This window comes from Salminus brasiliensis, chromosome 7 (genome assembly GCF_030463535.1).
Source record: "Salminus brasiliensis chromosome 7, fSalBra1.hap2, whole genome shotgun sequence".
NCBI lineage: Eukaryota > Metazoa > Chordata > Actinopteri > Characiformes > Bryconidae > Salminus > Salminus brasiliensis.
In genome coordinates, this window is record NC_132884.1 from 16739524 (window position 1) to 16751725 (window position 12202).

A 12202-nucleotide genomic window follows, 5' to 3' on the forward strand; every position below is an offset into this window, starting at 1 on the left:
CGTCCGATGGGAGTAAACCTGCATCTGTGTGAAATTATCCCGCTTTGCCAGAAGCAAACCTTTACTTCCCTCTTTATTTCCCTCTACACACACAATCACCCTCACAGATTAAATCAGGATGCTAATAAGGATAATTGTTTTATGCATTAAGTCGGATTGCTCCAGGTAAGGCCTAATTTTAAAGCGAGTTAAGCACGGGGGCAATCGATATTCCACCTGCTTGTGCTTCTTCCATACCAAAGCTCTGTTTTCTTTAAGGTGGCAAATGAGAACATGCTTCTACATGCCTAGAGCTACAGAAATAGAAGCCTATAGCAGGAAGACAATACAGACCATAACTATTTATTCTTACTTACAAACTAAATCCAGCACCAACCAGGGATCTGGTGGGATCACACTCAAGGTCACACAGGGTCATTCTGTGTCACTCTACTGAGTCACCACTGGATTAGACAGAGTAGCTCTGATGGAGATTTTGTTTTGTAAATGAGCTCCGTGATTGATCAGGTTTCTTACAGTCTCTGGGCTAGGCTGTCTCCTGCTGGTCGCTCCAGACTGACCTCAAATCGACGTTCTGACCCAAGGAGAATCCTTAGTGTTCCAGTGTTCATATAAAATCTATTGTCTGGCTAGAAGTCGTCAAAGAGATATGTGGTGTTACAATAAAGTCCTGAGTTATAGCAATAAAGACAAACTACTTGCTAACAGCTGTCCTAACAGTGTGGCCTTTCACAGACAAATAAAAAAAAATCTATTTAAATAGTAATATAAAAAAATAAATAAACAGATCAATAAATGGCCCATTCCAGCATTGCAACATTTTGAGCCTTAACAGTATGTGTTAACCACAAACTAGATTTCGCACAGCACGTCAAAAACAGTGAAGTCTACTGTTAATATAAACATATTAACATTAGACTAGCAGAGGTATGTGTCAGGGGGTTTGTGGCGAATGTGTCTTTTCTCAGTGAATTTGGATTGAGAGGCTGCATAATAATGGCAACCATGAAACAACAGTCAGTTGTTGTGGATAAGAAAAGGAGAAGTTGGTCGGGGAAGATCAATGTGTGAGTGAATGTGCAGGTGTAGCTGTTGTTGTTGTAGTGTGTAGTGTCCACATGGAACTGGTGGCAGTGAGCATGCATTATTGGTGGCAATGAGGCTAAATACAGCCTCATGAGGGAGGCCAGTGTGGTTCTACATTTACGAGTTTGATTTAGTGATAGTTCTGTGAAATGAGCTTGGAGGGGAGTGGGTCTGGGATGCCAGGCCTCACTGTTGAGCCTTCCAGAGGTGTTGTGGGCTTGACTGTTTGAAACCCTGATGAAGGAAGGCACCTACCTGATGACCCCTGTGAATGTAATTGGTATGGGTGAAGGGTATGTGTAACCCCAAGTTTTAGGTGCAAACATTTTGCCATCTTTTGGTGTAGTATTTTCTTATAATACTTTTTGACATAAACCTTCTTTGTAAAATGCAGAAAATCTAGAGGAATTGTGATACTTCTTTCACATGAATCTCCTTCATAAAATGCAAAACAGGTCCAAGTACTTGCTGGATAAGGTGGGCACAATTCAATGAAGCACTGACACTGAAGGGAAGTGCCTATCTGACGACCCCCTTTGAAGAGTTTCCAATGTAGTGAGTGGTTAGAATAAGCGTGACGGGAATAGGCTGGGCCCTATGTGAACCCCAAGTATTAAGTGCAGGAGTTTTGCCATCTTTTTTTGTAGTATTTTTTGTAGTACCTTTTAACCCCTACAAACTTCTGTACAATCTGGTGGAGCTATTCTCTGATAACAGAAGTCACTGTAGTCACTGAGTAAAACACCTTAGTGTGCCTTGGATTGTAAAGGGGTTAAAAATTGAATGAGAAATGTGTTCAATATCACATGACATAAAAAATAATGAAATACTGTTGGCTTATCTTCACTATTTTTTACAAATTGAGAGTGGGAAATAGTGGATTTCCAGAAGAAGTGACATCACTGGGTGCAGGTCACATATTCAGACATGAGAACAGTTTTTTATAATATTTAATATTATATTAAAAGAAACATATTTTAACACAGATATTTAGTGCAATGAACTGTATAACTGTTAATACAGTTATCAGAAAGACTTTAGACTTATTTCATGTTATTTTAAGTTGAATGTATGAATCAGAAGCTGCAGGTTGTCAGTAATGTGTGGGATGGGAGTCAGTTTATATTTCGTGTATTTTGTTCTAAAATATAATATTATTAAACGTATTACAATTAATTGAATAATATTAATAATGGTGAAAGTTTAATGGAATCAGTATTAATATCCAAAGCAGTCAATAAATAATAAAGGTGCACAATCTTATGTCAGTCACACAGCTTCAGCTTGTACGTAACAACAAAAACAGCTTGAGGCTTGCTTAATGTAAAACCATTATAGTAATCATTAGGGAAAAGTGGGGCAAGACCTACACATTTCGGGTTGTGCTAAATGTATTTTTAGTTATTTGATAAAGATGAATTAATTTTTTATTTGTTTTGGGTTTTTTTAAACATCTCTCTGCCACAAAAGAGGAGGTGCCCAGGGGGCTAGTAACAGTGACTATACAAAGACAAGACAGACTGACAAAAACACAGTCAAACAGAATGCAGACATAAAGATGAATGAAGCAAACTATCGCAGCAAACCAACGCAGCAAACCAACCCTTAGAACCACAATGTGCATATCTTTATGTGAGTTTTGATATATTAGCTTTTGAGTCATATAAAGGAGCATTTCAACCTTTTTCTTATTCATTCAAAACTGTGGAAAACTATTGGAAAAAAAAAACCTGTGTGAAAAACAGCACACAGACCAGCTTCTTGTCTGTGTTTAAACTAACCTCCTGTCAGTCTGTATGAAATGCTCCATTACCTCACCCCTATCTCAGTTCAACAACAACATGGACGATGCTGATCAGCACCCTGTATCACTGTAGGCAAAAAAAAAAAAAAAACACATAGTGCTGCCAAAAACTTGATGTCAAGAAACGTGCCAGACAAGAGCTAGCGCTTGAAGTGCTTTTCCAAAATGTTAATTAATACAGGGTAGAAATGTGTGCGCTAAAATTGCGACATTCTTCCTGGTATTTAAATGCTGTAAATCTGTAGAATGTGCTGAACTGTTGGAGTGACAGACTTAAATACATATCAAATATATAGGCTCTCTTAGAGTAGTTTCTTTGAGAGCTTAGTAAAGTACAGCTTTGGGAGAACTTTCAGAAAAAATATATGCAATATTTGTCAACTGCAGCTAACAAAGCTAACAGGCAGGCAGTGACTGATAAACGCAGGGGATCTTATTACAAAGCACTATCAGACATAAAAAAACTGACTATTCTTACAGCAGCTAATCGTTCTGAGACGAATTCTAAGTGTTCATAGGTTTATAATTTCATAAAGAAGATGACTGATGTAGTGGCCAGAACCACATCTGCTCTGGCTAAACCCCACCGCTATACTAAGAAGAGTTTGGTTGAGTATGTGGGCAGCAATGTTAGACGATAAGTCTCTCATGTGATAATGATCAGGAATGAAAGGTGAGGTGAGGCATATAATGTAATCATTCATGTATTTTTAACAACTACAAGCCTAAAACAATATTTGCATGCAGGCTGGCTTACGGGAGAAAACAGGTGACCATCAATGAACATATTTTTTTCTACACAGCCTAATAGTAAAATTGTATAGAAGGGATGCATAGATGGATTTGACTTTACCTTCATTTCCTTCCAATACTAACATTATAGATGCGGGTTTATGGGCTTATATTATGTAGTATTTTGCCGTCTGTAATAATAAGCAACAGCAGAGCATGGTTCTTTTTTTTCTAATTATTCTGGCCATCTTGTCCTGGTCTTGCCCATTTCTGGTCTTGGTCTTGACTTAGACTTGTTGTGTCTCGGCTCTAATGGTCTCGACTACACCACTAGTGTTATGGCTGAAAGCCTCTGAGGGGGTTTGGCGGGGGGTTAGAGGAGGGTCAGAGGGGATTTTGGTGGTACATGAGGAAAAGCAAACATCAGAGACTCCAATCAGGAGATGGTTCCCAAGAGAGGCTCAAAATAAGAGTGTGTGTGTGTATATGTGTGTGTTTGTGTGTGTGTGAGGGGGAGTGAGAGATGCTGGAGGCTCTTCAGTGAGGCCCATTTATTAAATGTGTTCTTCACTTCTACATCCTGCACAGATAAAAAACATATCCATCTCTCCATCTGCTGCCACACCTGCTCCCCGCACTCATCCAGATTCATATCAAAACAACAAGAAGATGCTGTGAAATCCCAGTGCACCATTCCCTTGATTTATTTTAAAGCAGGAGCTTAAAATAAATACACTACATAAGTTACATGGAAGCAATTTTGATTTTTATTGTTTTGTTTGTTTTATTCCATGATTCCAAAATGAGAAAACAGATCCGATCTGTGTGACTCGGAGCAAGTCTGTGTGTCTGTCTGTATTGCGCTGTACTTTGTCTTACTGCCTCAATAGACTTGTCAGTAAATTATCTTGTTTGGTACTCGCATTGACTGTTGTGTAGGTTAAGAGTAAGCACACATACTGACTGGCCTTTCCAGGGCTGGCTCGCATGTCCATATTTGGACCAAATTTCACCAATGTGTCAGTTACAGCATAGACTGCTTCTAATCCCATCCTTACCTTTGACTCCATCCTGCCTATACTATTTATACTATACCATACACCCTTAAGCAGTACTTGACCAGTGATAGCTGCGCAACATCTACAAAAACACAAGAATAATGAACATACATTTGGTGTATGCTGACTATTTTGTACAAAATAGTGGCATTACTGGGTGCAGATCACATACTTTTTTAACCCCTTAAAGAGCCTATGTGTTTTTACAAACTTTTATTACCAAAGACAAGCCCCACCAGTTTGAATAGAAGTCCCTGTAGTTACTGAGTAATACACCTAATAAGCTTTAGAGTGTTAAGTATCGCTGCTGTCCAATGAAAAACACATATCTCTATTTTTCTGTAGCTGATCTGTACACTGTGTTACAATGAATTCACAATGCATGACTGGACCAATAGAACATTTCTAAATTACATTGATTTATGTATTACATAGACATATGTAAATTACATAGATCTACATTGACTTCCAAGTTCTTGACAGTCCAATTTCTGCCTTCTCCCGTGAATGTTTTTCATTGAACAGCAACAAAATAATATTATAATATTAATAAAATAAAAATAGAATAGAAGATGTCTGAATATAAATCACTTAATGTTTAGAGCAACAAACATTTTGTTTTGAAAATGTAGCCAGCAAAAACATTTCACAAACAATATAATACACTCTTTCATCAGTAACTATGCAGACTAAGCAGGAATTGTACTGCATTTCAGTAAATCACTACTATTCATAACTCATAATTAGGATAGTTATAGTTAACAAGACTTAATAATAAGCCTAATAGTTTTCTGGAGAACTATTTGCAAAGTATAAACTACTGACACTTACTGATCACAACAACAGTAACTGAACACCCTGGAGAACAACTAACTGATGAACACTTAAGTGTCTAAAATATAAACAGTTATGGGCTTATTGATTGTTAGTGGCATGAAGGATCCTCAGAGGCAGGAGACATCACATCACGCTGTGTGGAGTCGCTGTTCTCACTTCGTTCATTGCGACTGCGTTCATTTCGACACCTTCATATTTGGATGACAAAAAATGAACCACTTTGCACTTGCTGTACACTACAACATCATCTAGTAGAACAGATTGCAAAACTCATATTTTTAAACCTATGTGCAGGAACATGTGTGCCAGTATTGGTTCTTATACAACTTTTGTCTTTTTAGTGTCTCCTTTAATCAGTAGTTTCTATAAAAGTGTGAGTAGTTATAAAAAAAAAGACCAAACAGTAATTGTTTAGTTAGTAGAGATTATAGAGAGATAATTAGGAGTAGTAATATAGGTGTTAATACAGCACTAGTCATTCATTTCTGCTCAGTTCCTGTATAAATAACGGTATCTACATTGTTTATGATGTATACTTTCATATTACACATTTTATTTGCCATTTTCTCCTTGGTATTCTGTGGATCCCCTCCCCTGGGAACAAGCAGCCCCTGACCTTTGTGTGCTGTGCTGCAAAATCTTCACTTAAAGAAGGACTGTAAATAACAAGTACGTCATATTCCATGTTCATTTGCAGTTGAGTTCACAAAGTACTTTTTGGGAAACACACATTAACTATGGGCACGTTTAAGAACTAACCGCAGAAACTAGCCCCTCACGTTATTAATCATTACACATAAATCGCACATTGTCAGTGTTCTGAATTGTGTGGTGTAGGAATGAGTGGGAGTGTCTATTCCACTCCCAACAATGTACTGCACTGAAATTGAAATAGCTGAAAATTATATTTTCAATATATTTGGAAACTCAGCTCTTCAAATTTGGGGGCTGTTAGCGTAACTCCATTTAGTGCAACAGCTTCTCATTAGGCAAATCTCACAACATAGATAGGACACTGAAACCCATGAGGTGAAATTTAAGAGGCTGTTGTTCAGGTGTTCAGGCACCATGCAGCTGAATAAACCACAGTCTGCCTTGTTTCACAGTCAGAGCAGCTTCACTGTAAGCAAAGCTTTGGGGGTGTGAAAGTAAGAAAAAAGCTTTAAACAGCTCACACATACTTACACACACACACACACACAGATGCACATATACCTGCACTGAAAGGCAATTATACACACACATACACCTCATTTAGCTGCAGGGCTTCATACACAGCACTGTCTACAGGATACCCATACGTGTTTATGTAACACACGTATGGCGTCTTTTAACCAGTGCAAGTGCTAATTACAAGTCCTTGAGGGCTTTAATGTGTGGAGTGAATTCTGCTAGTTGTTTTTCTGTTTGCTTTCCATTCTTTATTTCCTCTTTAACAGACAGGAACTGTACCTAGTAGTCAAACCTAACGGTGTTCCAGAATAGGCCTTTAGCCTTGAAAGGCTTTTTGCCAGTGGACTGGATGTAGGTACATTTTGGGGATGTAAATAGAATGAGTCAAGACTGTTATGTAACAGTTTTGGGGTTTCAGAATCGGCCTGTTGTGATTTTTGCTCTGATTGGGGCATTTTGTTGTTGTTGAATAGACAGTAGTGTTTGCAGTCACTTCATGTACCAAAGTCTCATTATTTAATCATGCCAAAAATAAGTATTGGTTTCCAGTCTAGGTCTGAACCTGTGTAGGGAGGTTTGAGACTACACCAAACGTACCATCTACAGTGGCATCTATCAAGGAATGGATATATTAAGCAGCAAGTACATCCGTTTTTGAAACTGATGTGTTAAAAGCAGGAAATAAGGACAAGCATAAGGATCTGAACCTCTTTGACAATAACGTTGGCAAACTGTAATGGCTAGACGACTGGGTCAGAACATCTCCAAAACATCAGACTGACTTAAAGGATGTGCTGCTATTTGGCAAGTCTTGGTGCCAAATACCACTAGACACCTTGTTAAATGAGGTATTCTTGAATGGTCAGATCGGTTGTGGAGGGAGACATTATGTTGTGGATGGGACATTCTCAAGTCCTCATTGTAAGAAAACATTGGTGAATGTCAGAATCTGATTGGTGAATACGGCCCAATGCACTACTTTTTGACAGTTGTCCCCATAGCAGGAACAATTGTAACAGGCATTTGTTACACTGTTAGATAGATAAATCACACAAACCTCACACGCATTTAAAATTTGTCGTTCTGGATGAAATACAATTAAGCCCACATGGTGTGTTCTTTTAAAACAACGATTGCTACTCCAAACTCACTTTGGATTGTTAAAGAGAAATTCCACATAACTGTATCTGTATTTAAAAATTTATTTTTACTGAACAATTTGAACTCTAAAAGGTACCAAGCCTGTGACACTAGCTCTAGTTGCAGAATTATAACGATAATGATAAAAAAAAATAATAAGATATTATAATAAGGCTCTCTTCTTTTACCCTCATCTCTACTGTCAAAAAGTAGGGAAGAACAGCAGGAGAGCTGCTGACCCAATACCTTAAATGAATGACCCCACCAGTATCTCTAAGGTTAACACATCTTAAAGAGTGAAGCCACTCACACAATCTTAAACTCCTCTAGAACCGTGTTCCTTAGAAAGATTGATAATATGGGCAACCCAAGGAGTAGTGACATGTGCCATGAGTTTATAATGCTGTAGTCACATATAAATGTCCGGAGAATCAGGTGCAGACATTATCTGGAGTATAATAGATTACACATCTAGCGTACATCTGGAGAAGCATTGTTGCTAGAAATGTTTAGCATGGTATAGGGAAGGGGCGGCGCTTGGGTAGCGCATTCAGGAGGCATGGCAGGACACATAAAGTACACTGTGTAAATAGCAGTGATTTGCTTACAGCCTATGGCAAACAAGGCTACTGACTCATCCATAATAAAGTGAATTCTCCAGAAAATTACCTGGTCTATTCACACATAGACTCCCTCTGACATTATCCGGACCTTATACTAGGGGGCTGGCAGGATAAAACTTAGGCAATGTCTGGTACAACAGATCCAGGCATTTGCATTGACACGTACATCTTCTCTGGGTAATGTCCAGAAAAGTAAATTTCATCCGTTTCTTTGATGTTTCTTTGTTGGGCCTATGTTCACTGCATGTCTTACAAATCTGATATGTACTTACTGGAATAAAAGCATTTCATTATTAATCAATTACTCAATTACTAGCAAATAAAAACATGTGAAAAACATTTAGACACCCAAACCACATTGATAACTTATAGGTATTCATATTCCTTTTAAACATCTTAATGATCAAATCACCAAGAATGATGACTTGGGATTTCTAAAAGTCTTCACATTCACTGCATATCTCCTCAAGCAGTTCATAGAAGTTTTTTTTTTTTTTTTTCTGATCAGAAGGACGATAGCAAGTGCCAATTAAAATAGGTTTAGTTTTTGAATAAAATGTCCAGCCAGACAGCCCTAATCTGATCACTGTTCAAATTGCTTTCAACATTAAATGCCAAGGTCCAATTTAATATATACAGTTGCAGTGAAAATGATTCAACCCCCATATTAACAGAACAATTTAAAAAGCTCAACTAGTTAAGTATTTTCTCCAAATGCATCCCAACATGCCACTTTTAATGACTACTGCAGTTTTAAAATAATTCAACTCCTGAATACAATCCCTCATTAGAGATGTTGTGTTAAGCACGCCTGATGTGACTAATCAAGCTTCATTAGTTGTATCAGGTGTGCTTGAGATAAAACACATCAAATGCTTGAGAGCTGTCCAAAAAGTTCAGAGAAGAGATCACTGCCTTGCACAAACAAGGAAAAGGATACAGAAAGAGAGCTGAATGATGCTGAATGTTCCTAGAGATACAGTTGGAAGCATAGATCACAGGCTGAAAATGAAAGAAACACTGGCTACACTACCTGGATGTGAAAGAAAGAAAGTTTTCACTAGCTGCTACCAGATTCCTGAGGAGGCAGATGGTCAACAACCCTCAAGTAGCTGCAAAGGACCTGCAGCAAGATTTTGTGGCAGTAGGTGCTGAGGGTTCAGGTTGCATAGTAAAGCACATGCTAAATGCTGAAGGTCTCAATGCCCAAACTCCAAAATGTACACCACTACTGACCCAAAAACACAAAGGTCGGCTCCAATCTGCTCAAAAACACATAAATCAGCCATAGAGGTATTGGGATTTTGTTCTGTGGAGTGAAAAACAAAACAAAACTGGAACCTGCTAAGATGGCTAAGATGGCTAAGACTTCTCAGGGCCGCTGCCAGAAGCTGGTGCCTGGCTGTGCATCATGTTTGCAGCAGGTCATAACAGCAAAAGCGTCTCTACTAAGTACTAAAGACGCTTGTCATGAAGGGGTTGAATAATTCTGTGAATGCAGTCGTCATTAAAAGTGGCACTTGTTCTGTTAGTTTGGAATAAGGACATATTTTCTTTGATATGCCCCTCTGCTCCACTGTTTAAAAGATATTCCAGACAATGTTTGGGATTTTGGGCATCACAGATATTTATGATTACTCAGGTGTGTTCCGTTGCTTTATCAGTGCAGGAAGCAAAATGTGGAAACAAAAGGAACTGCACATGACCCAAAGCATACCACCTTTTCTGTGAATCATGTCATGGTTTGTGCATGTATGGCTGCTACAGGTACTGGTGCACTTATTTTCACTGTCGATGTAAATGCTGAAGGCAGAAGCACAATGTACACAACAATTCTGTGGTGTATAGGAACGTCTTATCCACTCAAGTTCCAGTAAATGCTTTCAACTCATTGGGCAGCACTTCATCTACAGCAAGATAATGATCCCTGAGGCGACATAGGTATTTTCTTTTAAGTAAAAAGGAAATAGAAAGTTCTTAAATAGCCAAGCCAAGCACTCGATTTATTGAATTTAATTCAATTGAGTTACGTATACTGAAGAGTTTGCTTAGTAAAGCGCATGCTAAACACAGAAGGTCTCAACTTCAAAACGTACACCTCTACTGACCTCCAATCTGTTTAAAAAATATAAGCCACAGACGGTTTGGGATTCTGTTCTGTGGCGCAACAAAAAAAAACTGGAACCTGTTAAGGTGGCTAAGATTCCTCAGGAATGCTGCCAGAAGCTTGTGCCTGGCTATGCATCAAGTTTGCAGCAGGTCATAACAGCAAAGAGAAAACGTAAGGGAACAAGGCCCTGAAACAAGCAGGAGCTGAAGATGGCTGCATTAGAGGCTTGGCAAAACATCACTGGAGAAGATACCTATCACTGCTATATCTCAAACATCATGGTGCCACGAAATAAAGGAGAATGTGAGAAGGCAAAAAAAAACTCTTAATACCCTTCAATTCAAGTCTGGAATGTGTGCTTTAATCACGTCTGATTGGTTTGATTTAAAATGTTAAACTATGGAGCAGTGGGACATATCAAGGAATATCGTGTCTTTGTACCACATATTATGGAGGACACTGTATGCTTCTTCTTTGATGATTTCTAAGTCATTTTACCCCTAAATTTCCCACTCTATTTAAATCTTATCCAGCAACATCCAACTATATCTTATATAGATATAGTTATAAAACAGTGGCACCTCACTCTTCTGGAAAACTTGCAGAATTTCATTAGTCTTTGGAAGAAGGCTTTGAATGTTTAAATGCATCATGTGAAGTCTTCTCAAAGCAAACCCTGAATTGAAATCAACTTTACGGTCTATCAGGTTTCCTCCTTTGAAGCGGGTACCAATCCAATGCAGGATGTGGTCCAGCACGACACCTCTTGGCAGAGCTGCCATTGTTCCTACATGCTCCAGAGTCATCCACAACAACAGACTCTATTAGTGATGAAACCATCCGAGAAGAAAAGGAAATGGTTTCTACCATTCCTTCGCAGTCTGCCCTGCCCACTCTGCCACAGCTGAATGTACCGGCACGGCACGCAACAAATTTCGGAATCGTGAATTTTTCACGATTCATGTAACCACTGACTAAATACAGCAGTAGCGACAGATCCTTAAAAATTACTTTTCAGATACTCTCCCATACTCAATACAGTGATGCTTATTTATTATTAAACTAGGCTTATTACACTGTTTGTAACAAAACCTGTTACTTTAGTTAGTGTTTATTAAGCACTAACAATATTCTCAACATGCTTAGAAAAGCAAATTGTGCATCACGATAACAGAATTAATCATGATATGATAAAATATCATCATATTGTCCAGCTTTAGCACTGATGTATATCACTGATGGTAGCATCACACAATGCTACCAAGCCAGGAGGATGAAAGGTAACTGAAATGTTTCAGTTGAGTCAAGTATTACACTAGCTAGCATCATGCTGAGTGATGTGCGGAAAGGATGGGTCATCTAAAGAGAACGAGGCCAAACGTGTTCTACTAGACTTCTGGCTATGGATGGGTGGGGGATAATCACGGATTTAGCTCCTGATGGAACCAACACTTAGACAGCTGCACCACTCGCGAAACAGAAATCCAAGTGTTTGTCTAGTTTTCGATGACAATACGGCTTAACTTAAAGCAGCATTATGTACTACTTTACCTTAAAATGACAGTTGCAGAGTCATTGGAATGACTTGTAAAAGGAAGAACAGCTTCTCAATTCTATAATATTACTCTACAGAGTCAGT